At 37.1% G+C, this 20,240-nt stretch overlaps 1 long non-coding RNA gene across 1 annotated transcript in view; it reads right to left on the bottom strand.

Annotated features, from left to right (window-relative positions):
* Positions 1–19,126, bottom strand: part of LOC117484820 — a 45,100-nt gene extending 25,974 nt beyond the window's left edge. The window contains exons 1-2 of the long non-coding RNA XR_004556171.1: positions 19,057–19,126; positions 7,012–7,044 (exon numbers count right to left, since the gene is read on the bottom strand). This is a non-coding gene — a long non-coding RNA (uncharacterized LOC117484820). The remainder of the gene's footprint in view (positions 1–7,011; positions 7,045–19,056) is intronic.
* Between the last annotated feature and the right edge of the window lie 1,114 nt (positions 19,127–20,240).

Here is a 20,240-nt window from a genome sequence, read left to right as displayed (position 1 = left end):
TATTGCATTATTTTGTTTTCTGATTTACTGGTTAATTGAAAAGATTTAATAAAGGAAATCTTGCTGTTGGCTACACCAAGTGATACTGATTAATAATCAACATGAAAAACATATTTATTCATATCTACAAAATATATTGAAAATATATTGAAGATATATAGAATAATATATTGTGTTAATATATTACAATATATATATATTGAATAATATATTGTGATAATATATTGTAATATATGGGATAATACATCAGTAATTGCCACTTTCCATATATTGAGTAATATATGTAAATATATATAATATATTGGTTGTGTATATATGTGAACATACATTTTACTATATATTAACATTTATATGGGGACATGTACTATATATATTCACAAATATATGGGGACATGTATGCTCTATATATTCAGATTTATATGGGGACATGTATGCAGAATATATTCACAATTATATGGGGACATGTACTATATATATATGCACAAATATATGGGGACATGTATGTACTATATATTCAGATTTATATGGGGACATGTATGTAGAATATATTCACAATTATATGGGGACATGTACTATAAATATTCACAAATATATGGGGACATGTATGCGCTATATATTCAGATTTATATGGGGACATGTATGCAGAATATATTCACAATTATATGGGGACATGTACTATATATATATGCACAAATATATGGGGACATGTATGTACTATATATTCAGATTTATATGGGGACATGTATGTAGAATATATTCACAATTATATGGGGACATGTACTATAAATATTCACAAATATATGGGGACATGTATGCGCTATATATTCAGATTTATATGGGGACATGTATGCAGAATATATTCACAATTATATGGGGACATGTACTATATATATTCACAATTATATGGGGATATGTATGCGCTATATATTCACAATTATATGGGGACATGTATGCTCTATATATTCAGATTTATATGGGGACATGTATGCAGAATATATTCACAATTATATGGGGACATGTACTATATATATTCACAATTATATGGGGATATGTATGCGCTATATATTCACAATTATATGGGGACATGTATGCACTATATATATTCAGATTTATAAAAGACCATGTACGTACCATATATTCTGAACATGAGTGCAATATATGTTCACAATGAGGAGAAATGCATGTTCTGATAAAAAAAATCTTTCATTTCATTTCAAACCTTTATTTATGCAGGTGAATCCCATTGAGATCATTGATCTCTTTTTCAAGGGTGACCTACTGCAAGTAGGTTCCACATGAATACATATAAACATAACAGAAAAACAAAAAAGGACATCATACAGCATATTTACAGTGACTACAGTTTACATAGCTAGTAACATTTACAGGTTCCAACAGTTTCCGATTGGATAGTATCTATCCTTGCTTTAAAAACATTTAGCGGAACCAAATTGCTCAGACTGTTCCAAGTTAGCGGAGCTGCGCATCTAAATGCTATCTTCCCTAAGACAGTCCTAGCAGTTGGCACATTTAATAAAACCACAGCATTCGATCTCAGGCAGTAGCCACTTACAATTCGCCGTGAGATCAGGGAGCAGATGTAGGAAGGAAGTTTCCCTAACATGGCTTTGTATATAAAAATGTACCAGTGACTGAGCCTCCGTACAGTTAGTGAAGGCAAACCTGCCCTTGCATACAGGGTACAGTGATGGGTTAATACTTTACAGTTTGTCACAAATCTCAGTGCACTGTGATAGGCGGCATCTAACTTGACCAGGCAATTGGCAGGTGCATTCATATAGATCAGATCACCATAGTCCAGTACAGGTAAAAAGGTCACAGTGACTAGCCTTTTCCTGGCCTCAAGTGAGAAACAGGACTTGTTCCTGGAAAAGAAACCTAGCCTAACCCTCAGTTTTTTAAGCAGGTTATTGACATGAAGTTTAAAAGTGAGACAATCATCAAGCCAGATACCAAGGTATTTGTAACAGGTAACCACTTCAAGTTTTATTCCTTGTGTAATTAAAATATCTAAAACAGGCTCTGGTGTCTTTTTAGCTTTTGAAAAGAGCATTACCTTGGTTTTATCAACATTTAAAAGAAGCTTAAGCGCTGAGAGCTGAGTCTGAATAATGAGAAGCTTAATTTGTTTTTTTCTATCAATGTGTAACAGTTATCAAAATACTCATTAAAAGAAGGACAAGGAACGAATAAAAGAAAAGGCCTATAAACAACACATTATGTCATGACTCAAGAACATTTTTATGTAATTATGTAATAAAACCCACATTTTGTAATAATCTGCTGCATTCTGTAACAGCCTGAACGCAATATAAAATAAATGTCCCTGCATTTTGTAATAAATTATTACATTTTGCAATGGTTATTACAAAATGCGTGAGTTGCCCTTTTAAAAAACTGTAATATTCATTATGTAACCATAACCAAACTGTAAATATATCCCAAAATTGATGTTGATATACATGTTGGCTAATGAATATGGTAACACTTGATCTAGTTTTGGCCAATGAAAGATATTCTACTGAAGTATTTTTAAATTATGAGTAAGGATGATTCATGGTTGAATAAATAAATAAACAGTTGTAATGTTATTGTTTGCAACTCATTTTGTAATAACCACAGCAATATGTAATAATATATTTCAAAATGTGGCGACATGTATTACATATTTGCATTGAACTTGTTTACTACATAATGGGCAAATTATTACAAAAGGAGGTGTTATTACATAATGAAGGGAAAATGTATTACATTTTGTATAGGTATAGTTAATAAATGATGCATTGTTATTTCATACAGGGCCAAAAAGAGCAGTCTGTTATCCTATTTAACAATCTTGTTTTTTGTTTCACCTGGTGACAACTTTAAACATGAGCTGATCACTCATTAAAACAATGTCCGGAACAGGGCCAAAAAAACAGTCTTGTACCCTATTTGATCATCAATCTTGTTTTTTTCGTGCCTTTACTCACAAATTCTTGTGTTAATGGATGTTCTTATATCTGATGTCTTGGTCCCTGGATGGTGGTTTACTACAGCATCTGTGGAACAGAACAATTACAAATAATTAGAAGTTCACAAAAGACAGCAGGAATTATAACAATATCCATAATATCTATATTAAAGCATGGGCTGGCTTGGTGAACAATGTGGGAATACAAATAGTGGAAGAATAGGCTTTGTACATTTTCGTCTGAGTGTGGCGCTACTGGTTGGTATATTTTATGGAATTTGGACCAAGCATCTGCATCTGTAACAGTTCTGTTTAAAACTTTTTTAAATGTAATTGCATTCATCTTTAAAGGTAGGGTAGGTAAGTTTGAGAAACCGGCTCGAGATACACTTTGTGTTATATTCCATGGAATGCTCTTAACATCCCGATAGCAATGAATATCTGAAGTGCTTTGACAAAAAATCCATAAAAAAATATCATCTGTGGAAGCCGTGGTACTGTAAAAAGCACATCCAATCATTTTAGCCGGCCCGGCTGAAATGACTGGATGGCCTACCTGCCTGTCAGCCTTCCATCTGTGCACAAACTTATCTCGTGCCCTCATTGGTCATGTGCGCGTTCGTGTGTGTTGGAGGAGGGGCTCTGTGAGGAAGTGGCAGATTTTTTCCGGCTGTGTATTTTCAAATTCTAGCGCACTCAAGCTGGTTTCTCCAAAATTACCTACCCCACCTTTAAAAGACTACTTTTATTGAATGAGAGTTTTACCTAGCACAATGAGCCTGGGGTGGTGGGAAGGGAGAACTGGGCCTCGGCATCGGCAGGAGTGGTAGTCGCCTATGAGTATTAGAATTTAGATGAACAAAGGCATAGAAAAACCCTGAAATATGTACTGACACAAAGCTACAACCCTCGATTTTGTAAGTAGTAGTAGTAAATACATACGTATATACAATATACAACAATACGCATAATGCAATTAGCAGTACCAGTAATAAAATAACTGAATAAATAGTAGTAGAACCTTTATTTATCCAGGAAAATCAATTAAGAACAAATTCTTATTACAATGATGACCTGACAGGAGGCAAAAGGCGTCCTGAGGGGATGGGGTTTGGGAGGAAAAAAATAAAAAGACAGACTCCGGGCACTACAGAACCCAGGAGACAACACAATGACACAGAGCAGAGATGACAGGCATAGCAGTTAAACATATAAAATCTCTAAAACAATATTGCTGTGGTTCAATCTGTCATTAAAATAATATAGAACATTCATCCATTCAATCCTTCATGGCAAGGATAACTAAGCTGAATAGTGAATAAAGTGATATGTGAAAAGTAAAATGACAGTGAAATTAAATGACAGTGCGTTCCTTACCACTGCGATCTGGCTCCTCTGTCCTCGTATATTTTGGGTCTGATTCCTCACTACTGATGTCTGCCTCTGCATGGGCCCTCTCTCCTTATTTATTCTGTCTCAGTCACCACTGCTATCTGGCTCCTCTGTCCTCTTGACTTGTGGTTCTGCAGGCTTAGTTCGACCTATGAATTTCAACAATGCTCCTGTAAAATATATAGTATTATGGGTCAACATTAAAATAACATACACTGGAGAGCAAAATGTGAAATGCCATTGACTGTAGGCTACATATTATCCACACAATTGTCAGCAGGGGCAATAACAACTAAAATGTGAACTAACTTGAATGCATTAGTCCACAACACATAGCCTAACGTAGAGTAGAGAATGAATGAATGGTTTCTGCAAAATACACAGAAATAGAAATAAGGTTCAAATTACAATAACTAACCAGACGATGGTTATTAATAATAAGCAACAGCAATACTAATTGTTGCTAAAACACATTAGACACGTTGCAAACACACGGCTAATAAAAGCTAAGTTAGCATCTCATCCACACACTATCATAGCTTAACTTAGCTAACTAGCTAGCATTAGCTCAATTCCTGAACAACATAGAAACTAAAAACGGGACATCAAGACTCATTAACACACTGACTGAGCAGGACACTATGCATACAATCTTATAACATTACCAACACTAAAGATCTGCATATATGCTCACATTCTTCACGAACGCATTCTCTCTGTGACGATGGTAATTATGCATGTGACGATGCGCAATAATGTCCTGAACGCACATGTGTAACCAGCTCGAAGACCCGTAGCTGAACTACTTTAGCTGTCCCTAAATGTGCCTGACTAAAACACGAACGATATAATGCAGATCAAGGAGAACAAGGGGAATTTACAAGACATAGACTAACTGTGGTTACATTACTTAACTAGCTCATCGTCGTCACCAGTCAGAAAATGTCCGTTAGCCGTGGGGCTAGTTTTCGCTATGTTAAACTCCATTGACTTATGCTAAAATGTTAGTGATCTAAAGGTCCGCTATTTTTGGCTGTTTTGGGTCGACTTCAGTTGACTGTAAAATCGAAAATCTTCGAAATTGAATGTTCACAAAGCTGCGGACCGGTTATACACTCATACACGAGGGAACTAACATAGCTAATTTAACTAACGTTAGCTAATGTAGCTGGTGTAGTGCCGAGAGACGGGACATACGGATTAAGCAACTAGACTACTTATAGTGTACATGCAGAATTATTTCAATTTAAAATAGTTTTAAATGCTCACACACATACCTGACTCTGGTGCTGTATTTTCCTCTCGTTTCTTTTTAATTTTCCGTTTCGAAGCACCTGATGAATGCTTTCTCTTTGACACTCAGCGACAGAATCAACAGACAGAGGCAGCAACGCAGATTTGAATCTGCCAATCAGATCAATCTATTGCTGGAGAGGGGGGGGGGGCTCCCCGAAATCAGCCGGAAGTGGCGCATTCGAATACTGTTTGGGCTGTCTGCCGTGGATGGGCTGCGTTCCACTCCAAATAGCCGGTCGGCCGTAATATATGCATAGATATATATGCGTGCATATATACATATATATATGCGTGCATATATGCATATATATATATTTATATATATATATATATATATGAATATATATATGCGTGCATATATGCACGCATATATGAATATATATATGCGTGCATATATGCATATATATATGCGTGCATATATGTGTGTGTCTATATATATTTATAAACTGTATATTATTTTCCATCATTCAATGGACAATTTGTACTTTTTTTATATGTAGGCTACCATCAAACATATGTTCATATATAAAGTGGGTAACTATACAAAACGAAGTGAGATAACTGTTTATGAATATCTGTTCAATTTTATGTAAACTCATGAAAGATAAATGAGTGTTTCAATAAAACTATTACATATAAATGTATAGTGCAGTTTTTGTTTTCATTGCAATATATTTTTTTTATATGTATCAATATATAGCCATACATGGTCCATGCATATATTGCAATATATTTAAAAATATAAGGACTACTTTCCCATATATGGAAATGTATGATCCAATATATTGTATTATATTTACCAATATATTACAATATATTTTTGTTTCATAAGGGACTACACTATACACTCCGTTTTGCTATCCTAGCGGTCGGACATCCGTGGCTGGAGTGCCTAAATAGGGATACGACGGGCAGTTTGGTGTTAGAGGCCACGCTGTAAACGCCCCCCTAAGCAGATTACGTTGCTCTTGCGTGTAGATTCTGGGGGTTTAGTCCTAAAAAGATTGGACGGCCGTTCACCGGAGCCTTATCAGCACCGGAGTTCGGTATCGGAGACGGCCTAGATATTAACGTTGGTTGTATCGAAGTTAGATTCCTTTTCAATGTGATGATCTGATGGCATTTATAAAGTATAATCATGAAAAGTGGTGGTGATGAAAAGGTGATGATGGTTTGTTGTTTACCTTTGAAGTATATCCTGGTTTCACAAATATGGTAAAATCATAAAATGATGAAACTAGGATCAGTTAGTGGTGAAGTCTTTAAACTACATCATGTTTTATGATAAAGGTTGTTTACAGACTGTAATCACTTAAAGAGTAACAGGGTGAATAAACTGAGCACTTTACCTGTTGAGTTGTGTTCTCCTTCAGCCTGGAGTCCTGAGGAGAAATCAGAAGATAAGGTAAACAGAGTTTTCTATCATCTCAGGAACACGTCAGTGAACTCACTCTGGAGTCATTTCACCAGTTTACTCTAGCTGAGAATAACACGTTCATACAGAGAAGTCACATATTCAGAGTTAAAGCAACAGTTCAGTTTAGAGAATATGCTCCTTCAATTCAGATGAGTCATGGTGCACCATCATCACACTGAAACATGTTCTACAGCAACAATTACATTAGGAGGAACCACAGAGGAAAGAGATGCTGCTAGTTCCCACCTTCTGCTGTCACCTGAACGCCTCACTCCCCTATCACTAACTGCAGACATTAACTAGCTGACCTGTACCTGTTTTAATATGACCTGGTATAGTGTGTGTGTGTGTGTGTGTGTGTGTGTGTGTGTGTGCAACCCTGTCTCCTAGAAATTACGTTCCCACAAAACTAAACTGCATTCTCAAATACGTTTCGCAAGAAACGTATTTCCTTCCACGTTACGTTTGTTATGAACATATCTTAAATACGTTTATTTTCTACATATCTTCTAGAAACCTATTTTCTCCCACATGACGTTTGTTATGAACGTATCTCAAATACGTTTGCTTTCTACCTATATTTGCCATTTCTTTTCTAGCTTATAATAATGATAATAGTAATTTATTAATATCATTTTAGAGCAAACTTATTTTCGCGCTGGCTGGCGGCTGACTTTTCAGTTGACCAAATCCGTTATTATGCTGGTTAATGGTTAATAATCACAATATTGTTTGTAGTCGTTTCATACAGCATTCTCAATTACGTTTAACAAGAAACGTATTTTGTCCCACGTTACGTTTGTTCTGAACATATCTTAAATACGTTTGCTTTCTACCTATCTTTGACATTTATTTTCTAGCTTATAATAATGATAATAGTAATTTATTAATATCATTTTAGAGCACACATTTGAAATCGACGATCGGGCTTGATATCCTATGGTTAAATTAAAATCAGTAGGCGAGGCTGTAATTTCGCCAGCTGCGAGGCAGAAAATAATAGTTTTAACATGCCAAAAAGCTGCTGTGTCGTTTATTGCACCTCAAACATTAAAACAAATCCAGAGTTACGTGTTTCTGTACTTCCTCTAAGAAGAAAGGACAGTATACAACAGAAGAGCTCTGTGGCTTCAGGCTTGATCGCCGTTCAAATGACAGCTGGTTTCCCCAAAAGTGAGCAGGGCTGTAAAGTGACGTAGGAAAGATCATCAGCTCGCTGATTGGATGTTTTAGCCGCAATGCACGTCGGGATATGGTGTTAATGCGATATGAAATCCGAAAAAAGAATCAGAGTTTAGGATGGCCGAAGACACTACACTACCCATAATCCCCAGCTATCGTTTGGGACTACAGTCCTGTTGACAAACCCCGTGATTAATCTTCAAGCTCTGGGATTGGATGTTGGAGTGGCAGTGCGCCAAGGTTACGCCGAGCGCCAAACAGCTCTTTGAAATGGAACGAAACCACGGCAGACTTTCCAAAACTGGACTCGAACGCCCCCCCCAGAACTACAAATGCTGGCTATTGTGTTTCGCAATATGTTCTATGGCACGTCTCTACTGGGAATTGTAGTTTTAAAAGACGTTTTCGTTTTTCCCAAAATTAGAAGTTGACAGTATTAAACTGTGTACAGCCCTGGAGGTTTAGGGGATAGGAAACAAATTGGTGTGTACAAATGTAAAACATGTAATTAATAAATGGGTGAAAATCGCTTGTGTCCATAATGGGAAGCATTAATATATACCCACATGCCAGCTCATTGTTACTTTGGAATTCTACTCCACTACAATTCAGAGGTTAACCTGGTATTTTTACTCCACTACATTTATTTTAGTTACTTTGCAGATTCTGATTAATGATGTGAAATATAAACAACCCTTAAAGCAGACTTTAGTTACACCTGATTAAAATTCAGGGAAAGGTGATTGTCAAGTGCCAACAATCAGGAGAGATATTAGTTGGTGCTTGAGAAGACTAAACATTTATCTGCAGATCTCTATAAAGTATATTCATTACTCGTTATTCTCTACTAATAGTTAATTAAAAACTGTATATAATAGCTATTTTGCACATCCCTTTCAAGATTTTCTAAGGTTTATTGACATATCATATACACCACGATGTTGAAGTTATGCAATTAATGAAAAACTTGGGTCACAGGTTTCTCAACAGTGCATTACAAGACATCTATCAATATGTGTGTATTCCTCCACCATTAAACTCAAATTCTGCACATGTCTTATACTATCTACATACATAAGAGTATAATTAATATATATATAATATCAGTTAAAATAAGTGCTTCAACACAGTTAACATTGCAGGAAAGCAATATATTAGACGCTAAGTACTTTGTCAGGCTTAATATTTATCTGTAGATAGATACCCCCAAAGCTTTTTTCTTATTTGAAAGAAAACCTAAAGTGTTCTTTAATGTGTTAATAAAGGTTAATTAGTTTGTCTGTTTTGCACATCCTCCTATTAATATCTTTGTACATCAGGCACTAAACTGTTTTATTGTAGAGATCACTTACAGTATCTTCTTGATTTTTTATATTCTATATTTCTATCATTGACCTTCTACTTTCCCCCTATGAAAGTATGTACTCTTAATATTTTATTCATCAAATAACATTATTCAACAAAAATAACATTATTCAACAAAAATGATTAAATAACGTGCTTTAACCACTAGGCGGTGCACACAAGGTACACACAGTATACTAATAATAACTTTGTATTATTAGTGTAGGACACTTATGTATGTATAACATCTGAAGATGTGTAGTTTTATTCATGTTTTTACATAATTGTACAGGATATTGCTATATTATTTCTCATGTTTACTTCTACACATTAATATCTGATTTGTAAAACATCACAGACAGAAAGGTATATCCGTCATTTAATGGTAAGCTATTGAAATTGTGATTCCATAGATGTGTCTCCCATCACCCAAAACCCCTGACTATTCTCTCAACTCAGTATTTACATTCTTATATTCAAAGAAAATCAGTAATATCTTTAAAAACTACAAGTCCTTTTCTATCAGCTGTGCACCGTTATGGTGTAAATATAACCTATCTACCAATTGGATCAAATATAAAAGTCAGCCGTATTAGTATTGATACTGCAAGGAGACGTATTTTGTGAAAAGAAATGTAAGATGTTGTTTAATTGTTGATATATTTATGATCCACGTCACGTATTCAGTTTCGGCGGCAGTTCTTCCAGAACTTCAGTCCAGAAGTCTTCTCATCAGGGCTCTATAAATAAAGAACTATGGCAGATGTGTAATATTTAATGTAGCCGAACCGTGTATTACAATGCGGTTATGTGATGACTTTCAAAGAGAAAAGCAAGAACACTCAGAATAAAGTATTATTATTTTTTTTTTTAATGTTTTCGGATTTCACATCGCATAAACACCATATCCCAACGTGCATTGCGGCTAAAACATCCAATCAGCGAGCTGAGGATCTTTCCTACGTCTGTTTCCGGTATTGTTCCTGTAATGAGAGTTCACATTTATGCTACATTGAAGGGTGGAATTGACTACACATCTTCAGAAACATAATTTGCTTCAGATATATACTGTAACTCATAGCAATATTGTAACCATTAAGAAAAGCCAACTGCATTAAAAACCCAGTTAACAAACACAAGGTAAAGTATTTTTCCTTCAGTAATGAAGATGTAATTCCAATGTAGACACACCTGGGGTCGCTGTTCAGTCTGTTACGCTGAGCCATGCATTGTCTGGAACGTAAAAGGGACGAAGAAGACAAAGTGAAGTGACGTACTTCCGGTTCAATGTGAAAACATTCCCAGTTAAACCATAGATATATATAAAAACATATGTTTATATATATATCTATGAGTTAAACAACATAAACAAATCGCTTAATAAAAAGATAAAACACTGGCATGTAATTTACGTTTGGATTAAATAGAATGGTTTTGAATAATAGATGAGAGTAAAATCTACGTCACAGCCCCACCCACTTTTGGGGAAACCAACGCTGTCATTTGAACGGCGATCAAGCCTGAAGCCACAGAGCTCTTCTGCTGTCCTTAGAGGAAGTTTGAGGTGTTTGAGGTGCAATAAACGACACAGCAGCTTTTTGGCATGTTAAAACTCTGCCTCGCAGCTGGCGAAATTACAGCCTCGCCTACTGATTTTAATTTAACCATAGGATATCAAGCCCGATCGTCGATTTCAAATGTGTGCTCTAAAATGATATTAATAAATTACTATTATCATTATTATAAGCTAGAAAAGAAATGTCAAAGATAGGTAGAAAGCAAACGTATTTAAGATATGTTCAGAACAAACGTAACGTGGGACAAAAGACGTTTCTTGTTAAACGTAATTGAGAATGCTGTATGAAACGACTACAAACAATATTGTGATTATTAACCATTAACCAGCATAATAACGGATTTGGTCAACTGAAAAGTCAGCCGCCAGCCAGCGCGAAAATAAGTTTGCTCTAAAATGATATTAATAAATGACTATTATCATTATTATAAGCTAGAAAAGAAATGGCAAATATAGGTAGAAAGCAAACGTATTTAAGATACGTTCATAACAAACGTCATGTGAGAGAAAATAGGTTTCTAGAAGATATGTAGAAAATAAACGTATTTAAGATATGTTCAGAACAAACGTAACGTGGGACAAAATTAAACGTAATTGAGAATGCTGTATGAAACGACTACAAACAATATTGTGATTATTAACCATTAACCAGCATAATAACGGATTTGGTCAACTGAAAAGTCAGCCGCCAGCCAGCGCGAAAATAAGTTTGCTCTAAAATGATATTAATAAATGACTATTATCATTATTATAAGCCAGAAAAGAAATGGCAAATATAGGTAGAAAGCAAACGTATTTAAGATACGTTCATAACAAACGTCATGTGAGAGAAAATAGGTTTCTAGAAGATATGTAGAAAATAAACGTATTTAAGATATGTTCATAACAAACGTAACGTGGAAGGAAATACGTTTCTTGCAAAACGTATTTGAGAATGCAGTTTAGTTTTGTGGGAACGTAATTTCTAGGAGACAGGGTTGGTGTGTGTGTGTGTGTGTGTGTGTGTGTGTGTGTGTGTGTGTGTGTGTGTGTGTGTGTGTGTGGTGTGTGTGTGTGTGTGTGTGTGTGTGTGTGTGTGTGGTGTGTGTGTGTGTGTGTGTAAGACAGCCAGGGACATGCACAGACATTTTGGGGGGCAGGGGCTCAAGTGAGAAAAAGGGCACATCCCATAATCATTTATTTAAAAAAATGTAAAACTAAAAGTTAAATATAGTTGCACTTCTCTGGCTTACCGACCAATTGATTTTAATACACTCACGCAATTGTTTAATACTAAAGATAATTCTACAAAATAATCAGTTAACACAGAGACAATGGTCTACTTTAGTATTCACTACAAGAGCAGACATCAACAAAGGAAACTATGCCACAATGTGCATGTTTTCTATGCTACTAGTTAAAATTGCTATAATAATTAGTTTATTTTAGCACAACATTAAGTCCTTTGAATTATTTTTGTGGTATTCAAATAAATAACAATTCAAAATCAACAAAAATCTTCACACAAAACTGAAAAAGGCTGTTCTCTACATAAATACGCAAACCAACCTACACTCCAAACTACAAGTAGGGCTAAGTTTAGTTACAACAATTACACTTAGTGCATTCTGCTCTCCTCTCCTACTCATTTAAGGTTCAAGGTTCAAGGTTCTTTATTGTCAATCTGACATAGCTACAGAGTAATTATGCAGTTGAAAATCTTATGTCACAGGCTTCTCCAACAATTTACTTAATTTAATTGGACAAAACACATCAAAAATGCTGAAAAAACGGTGCAAAAATATTTATTAAGAACATGCAAAAATACTGCAACTTTACTGAAATTATTTTAAAATGTCTTGAAATCTGAAATTAAATATTTTGTTAATAACTTCTTTTGTTACTAACTTTCTTTGTATCTTTCTTTGCACTTGGAAGTTGTTAAAAAATGTTTTCGTGTCTTCACTTGTTGTCTCTCCTTCCTCCCTTACAGCAGCAACCTTCTGGGGGCCATGTCCCGTAGATGTTTATTACTTCACTGGATAACAGGAATGTCCTTCTCAATAGCGAGGAGGAGGAGATCAGAAAGCCTCTCTTCTGTACTTTGGCTTCTGAGTGTGTCTTTCACACACTGGCAGCTTAGTCATTTGTTCATCATCAGTCACCTTCAAAATAAACCAAGAAAAGCCGGCATAATGTGGGACAGTAAAGTGGGAGGTGCTGCTACCTGTCTGTCTGAAGGGACTGCCGATGTCCGCACCGCGGTGCGCGAGACGTGGAGGGAGGGAGGGGAGAGAGAGCAGCAGAACTTCAGTCTAATCTCCCGAACTGATATTTTTATTTTTTATTCAATCAATATATTTTTGGAAAGTGTGCGCAAACAGCAGTAGAAACATATTCATTTATTTAAAAAAATAAATTAAAAAAAAAGCACCCCAGAAAAAGGGCAGGGGCTCAAGCCCACTTTGAGGTCTATGTGTGCACGTGCCTGAAGACAGCATGAATATATGGAACCCACATCTGTCTTAAACCCAGACTTTATGAATGTATGGAACCCACATCTGTCTAAAACCCAGACTTTATGAATGTATGGACCCCACATCTGTCTAAAACCCAGACTTTGTGAATGCATGTCTATAAACCAGATGGTGTGTGTGTGGTCGCCCCCTACAGGTCAGTAGCTGAACGTCTCCAGGATGATGCTTCCAGTCAGTGACCTCTGCTCTTTCTGATGATGATGATCTCTGTGTTTAGGTTCAAGGTTCAAGGTTCTTTATTGTCAATCTGACATAGCTACAGAGTAATTATGTAGTCGAAAATCTTATGTCACAGGCTTCTCCAACAATGCAACATAATAACAATAAGAGCAAGAAAACGGCAAAAGTAAAATAAATATGTACAAAATACGAAAATGGGCAAAGTTGGAGAGGAGCACAAAGACGATGCGGCCATCTTCACCGGCGCATCATGTTTACTCCAGGATCCTGCCTGATCTGATCCATGCTGTACCACCTTCAGAAGGGGGGGTGGGGTGCATGTTTGTGTCCTCAAGTGTGTGTGTGTGTGTGTGTGTATGTTTGTGTGTGACAGTGTGTGTTTTTGTGTATATTGTTTGAGCGTCCTCCCATGGGTGTGTGTGTGTGTCTGTAAGTTTGTGTGGGTGTTTGTGTGTGTGTGTGTGTGTTTTTGTGTGCATGTAAGTTGGTGTGTCTCTGTGTGTGTGATGTGTGTGAGTGTGTGTGCATTTGTGTGAGTGTGTTTGACAAATATCAAAGTATTTGGTGATAAAACTTGATGTAAGACTTTGTTTGTGTGTGTGTGTGTACGTGTGTATTTAAAGTGACCCCACTGATGCCTAAAAAAGAGACTGTGTGTATATATGGATCCCACCTCAGTACCTCTGTGTGTGTGTGTGTCAATGTAAATGTGTGTGCGTAAGAGTATGTGTACATGTGTTTTTGTTTGTGTGTGTTTGTGTGTGTAAAACAGTGTGTATATAGACCCCACTTATGCTTAAAAACCTGACGGTGTGTGTATTTGGACCCCACTCATACACACACACTATATCAACCACAGGTAATTCACAATAATGAACAATGGTGTAGGCAGACTCATTCAAATATGCAATAATAGAGATCAGTGTAAATGATATAATAGAGGTGTTAGAACGTGTTGGAGGACAAACACTTTGAGTTGTCTCTACACAAATATTAATGCCTTAATATAACTGAGTATAAACACACTGATGGGATGTTCAATACAACATTTATTAACCCAAAGACAAATAGAATAACAAACTGCTGTCAGTGTGTGTGTGTGTGTGTGTGTGTGTGTGTGTGTGTGTGTGTGTGTGTGTGTGTGTGTGTGTGTGTGTGTGTATGTGTGTCTAAGACAGTGCGTGAAGTGACCCCACGTATACACAGATCAATCTGCACTCTCATCATATACACTACACACTTCTCTTGGCCTTGTTAACACCATAGTCCCTAATATATTTGTAGAAAGGCAGGAAATGGAATTAAATTGAGAAAATGTCTCATTGCGGAGGACCCCTGTTTTGTCCCCCCCCCACTTCTCAAACCAAAGTTACACCCTTGTTGAAAACAAACTCTTTCCGTAGTTTCTGCTGATTATGCAACTGATGACGTGTCTTCATTTGATCTTATCGAAGTTACAAATAATTATAAAAAAACATGTACGCACATCCCAACCACACACACACACACACACACACACACACACACACACACACACACACACACACACACACACACACACACACACACACACACACACACACACACACACACCACCACCAGCGATAAGGACAGGGAGCTATTGCACAACTGTGAGACACGCTCTCTGTGGAGGCGTCAGCGCGGCCTCCAATGAAAAAAAACTCTTAATGTCTGAATATAAAAACGATGATGGGAAGATCAATAAAATATTTATTTACCCAAAGAAAATAGAATACAAATCTGCTGTCAATGTGTGTGTGTGTGTGTGTGCGTGTGTGTGTGTGTGTGTGTGTGTGTGTGTGTGTGTGTGTGTGGTGTGTGTGTGTGTGTGGTGTGTGTGTGTGTGTGTGTGTGTGTGTGTGTGTGTGTATGTGTGTATGTGTGTATGTGTGTGTGTGTGTGTGTGTAAGACAGCCAGGGACATGCACAGACATTTTGGGGGGGCAGGGGCTCAAGTGAGAAAAAGGGCACATCCCATAATCATTTATTTAAAACAATGTAAAACTAAAAGTTAAATATAGTTGCACATCTCTGGCTTACCAACCAATTAATTTTAATACACTCACGCAATTGTTTAATACTCAACATAATTCTACAAAATAATCAGTTAACACAGAGACAATGGTCTACGTTAGTATTCACTACAAGAGCAGACATCAACAAAGGAAACTATGCCACAATGTGCATGTTTTCTATGCTAGTTAAAATTGCTATAATAATTAGTTTATTTTAGCACAACATTAAGTCCTTTGAATTATTGTTGTGGTATTCAAATAAATAACACTTCAAAATCAGCAAAAATCTTCACACAAACCTGAAAAAGTCTGTTCTCTACATAAATACGCAAACCAACCTACACTCCAAACTACAAGTAGGGCTAAGTTTAGTTACAACAATTACACTTAGTGCATTCTGCTCTCCTCTCCTACTCATTTACTTAATTTAATTGGACAAAAAACATCAAAAATGCTGAAAAAACGGTGCAAAAATATTTATTAAGAACATGCAAAAATACTGCAACTTTACTGAAATTATTTAAAAATGTCTTGAAATCTGAAATTAAATATTTTGTTAATAACTTCTTTTGTTACTAACTTTCTTTGTATCTTTCTTTGCACTTGGAAGTTGTTAAATATGTTTTCGTGTCTTCACTTGTTGTCTCTCCTTCCTCCCTTACAGCAGCAGCCTTCTGGGGGCCATGTCCCGTAGATGTTTATTTATCTTCACACTTTGTAAATACATTATAGCACACAACTACTGAGATGAACCTCAACAGTACATGAACAAAGTAGGCACACGTTGAAATATCTGTTTTATTAATGAACCTGTCAAGTTTCTCCAAGGCTGAGAACATATGCAGCCTGTACTTTCTAATGAAAACAGATTTTGAACAGATGTTATGTATTTGTGATCATACTGTGTGACCTGCTTGTATGTACTTACACACTAGGTGTCCTGTTCTCTCTCTGTGTTGTACTGTCTCAGTGTGAACATAGATTAAACAGCCAGCCAAACTCTTTTGAGAGCCAGGGAATGAGCAGCCATGCTCCTTTATTGACTTATTTGCAGTCCACTGACATTCAAACGGAGTATTAATGATGGTACTTTAAGCATTATTTGATCCTAATACTTTTACCTAAGTAGATTTCAATACCAGACTTGTTCTTGTTACAGTATTTCTACACTGTGGTATCACTTCTTTTAATCAAGTATAACATCCCCCCCACATCTATAAACTAATAGGACCTGAAACATGAAACATATGATTAAGTAGCTTTATCCATAAAAGCTGCTTAAGAAAACAATTATAAAGAACATTTTCAAAACTGCTGAGAGGGAGATTTCTCCTCTTTTGCCTCTCCTCCTTGCTGCAGGCTAAGCACCGGATGTTGATGTGGTTTGACATGCAGCTCTGAGATAGAGATCAGCACCCCCGCCCTTACATACTCTCACTACTCTCTGGACCTGAGACAGTGACAGCACGTAATGGAGAGACCGAACGTTACCTCTGAGAATGCTTCATCCCAGTCAATACAAGAGATCCTGATTGGAATTATTTTGACTATTTTTTAATTTAGTTTTGATTACCCCAAAGTCATTAAAGAATGGGGGATTTGTGACTTTGATCTTAGCTATCCCCATTTTACTTATTAGAAACTGGCAAAATGGCCTTATCAATCGGCCAACGCTGAGTTGTTTATTGATTTATCCATTTTGAGCAGAAAGGAGAGTTGATGACGTGTCTTCATTTGATCTTATCGAAGTTACAAGTAATTATAAAAAAACATGAACGCACATCCCAACCAACACACACACACACACACACACACACACACACACACACACACACACACACACACACACACACACACACACACACACACACACACACACACACACACCACCAGCGATAAGGACAGGGAGCTATTGCACAACTGTGAGACACGCTCTCTGTGGAGGCGTCAGCGCAGCCTCCAATGGAAAAAACTCTTAATGTCTGAATATAAAAACGATGATGGGAAGATCAATAAAATATTATTTACCCAAAGAAATAGAATACAAATCTGCTGTCAATGTGTGTGTGAGTGTGTGTGTGTGTGTGTGTGTGTGTGTGTGTGTGTGTGTGTGTGTGTGTGTGTGTGTGTGTGTGTGTGTGTGTGTGTGTGTGTGTGTGTGTGTGTGTGTGTGTGTGTGTGTGTGTGTGTGTGTGTGTGTGTGTGTGTGTGTGTGTGTGTAGGCCCGGTCTACAGAGAGGGCCTGTGAGGACCCACTAACCCGTCATGTAGATAAGATCCAGCAGCATGGCCAACATCACTGCGTAGAGACACAGAAATAAAGAGCAGCATAGAAACCACGTTTGAAACACCGTGTGCACGGCGGCACGATCACTGGGAACACAGCACTCAGGAGCAAGGCACACACTCACAATAACTAAACAAAGCAGCTTTGCTTGGGCCTTCAACTTGGGCAACCGCTGACCGAGCAGCAAACACAGAATACAGAGTAAGCACCAAGATGTTTATTCCACATGCAAACCATCTCCCTACTGCGTGATGCTTTTCAGGTTCCCACATTCTGCAGTGGAGACCCCGAAAGTTAAGGCAGACTTAAATGCCCCTATGACACTTGGCATGGCTACCAGGGTCTTGAGGAAGGTGGTGAGGAGTTTATTAATGATCCATTTCCCATCACCTCGGGGCGTATAGAGCCTTCAATTGTGTGCAAAGAAACAGTTCGAACACAACATACTCGGCTTCTACAAGTTTAGTGCTGCTCAATTCCTGATTGGTCTGAGTGTGGGCCAATCACAAATCACAAATGTCTATACAACACATGTAGAGTATTTGACGTAGGATATATTTAATACATTTTAATTACTATCTAAGATCACACACATCGTAGAATTAAAGTGCACCACTGTGATGGTGCCAGGCCTGTGTGTGTGTGTGTGTGTGTGTGTGTGTGTGTGTGTGTGTGTGTGTGTGTGTGTGTGTGTGTGTGTGTGTGTGTGTGTGTGTGTGTGTGTGTGTGTGTGTGTGTGTGTGTGTGTGTGTGTGTGTGTGTGTGTGTGTATCTTGCTGTCAGTGTTTACGAGCAGTGATTTCTTCAGAGATCACAAAGATATTTGAATATAATAAATAATAAAGTGGATTATTACCTGAGCTACAGACCAGTAGCATCAGCAGCAGCAGCAGGTGATCCATGTCTCTCTTCTGTCTCTCTCTCTCTCGCTCTCTTTATTCTGAGCATCTCATGTTTTGTCATCGCATTATATCAGCGTAAAGCGAGAGGTGGAGTCTCTCTGGAAACATATCTGATGGTATTGATATGGTATTGATATCTGATGGTCACTTCCCGCTCTCTTCTCTCTTCAGCTACATGTCAAATCATCACATCAGAGGCTGAACATGATCCTATTTTGAGGGAAATTATCCAACGCTAGTCTTTAGAAGGAGAACAAGTAAATGTAAATGTCTAATTTAAAATAGCAAACTCTTTCACACACATACAGAATAACTAACATTGGGGTTTGCTGCTTAACATTTTGTTTGGTGCAAAAAACAAAGTGTGTGAAAAAGTAGAAGAAGGACTCAGAGATCAGAGTCACAGAGCAGAGGACCAGAGTCCGGGGAGGAACAGGTTCAGGTGGAACCAGCTTGGTTCTGACTATGGAGAGGTTCTGTAATCCTCATTAACCTGTTAAGCTCGAGAGCTCCCGGTACCGGGGCCTGCGGGTCTTTTTTCACGAAACTGTGTCTCAGGGCTTCTTACCTAGTTAGTATTCTTTCTTTTTATTTCTGCATATTTTACTAATCGCTCCCCTTTTAAACTGTTTTTTTTACTGTCCTACATGTATAGTACACATTGCAATGATTTCTTACTCATTTTGTGATATTCACACTGAAGAGAATTATTTGCCCTAGACTTCTGAGAGAGTCAATAACGTATAATACATTATTTTACATATATTATATATTTATTTATATAGTCTTAAAGTTACAACCGGCCCTTTGAGTGCAAACTTAATGCTGATGTGGCCCGAGATGAAATGGAGTTTGACCCCCCCTCTTTTTCTTCTCTGAATTATTTTATTTCTATTGTGCACTCTAATCAATATTAATCTAACTATTGTTCGTTTATACCTTTTAAGAATGGCGTTTATCTTTTATGAGAATGAGTTCTTATTTTATTTTATTTATTTGGGTCTACAACAGATGATACAAATGTATATGTCAGTAAATGTGTACTAACAGAGGCGGGGGTGTGTGTGAAAACAACGGGGACAGAGCTGCTGTCAGACATCAGCTGTGCGGCGTCATCACAAATGGACGTCGCTTCACG

Source organism: Trematomus bernacchii, unplaced genomic scaffold (assembly GCF_902827165.1).
Source record: "Trematomus bernacchii unplaced genomic scaffold, fTreBer1.1, whole genome shotgun sequence".
Lineage (NCBI taxonomy): Eukaryota > Metazoa > Chordata > Actinopteri > Perciformes > Nototheniidae > Trematomus > Trematomus bernacchii.
The sequence above is the reverse complement of the archived record's forward strand: the minus strand, read 5'-3'. Positions and strand labels throughout refer to the sequence as shown.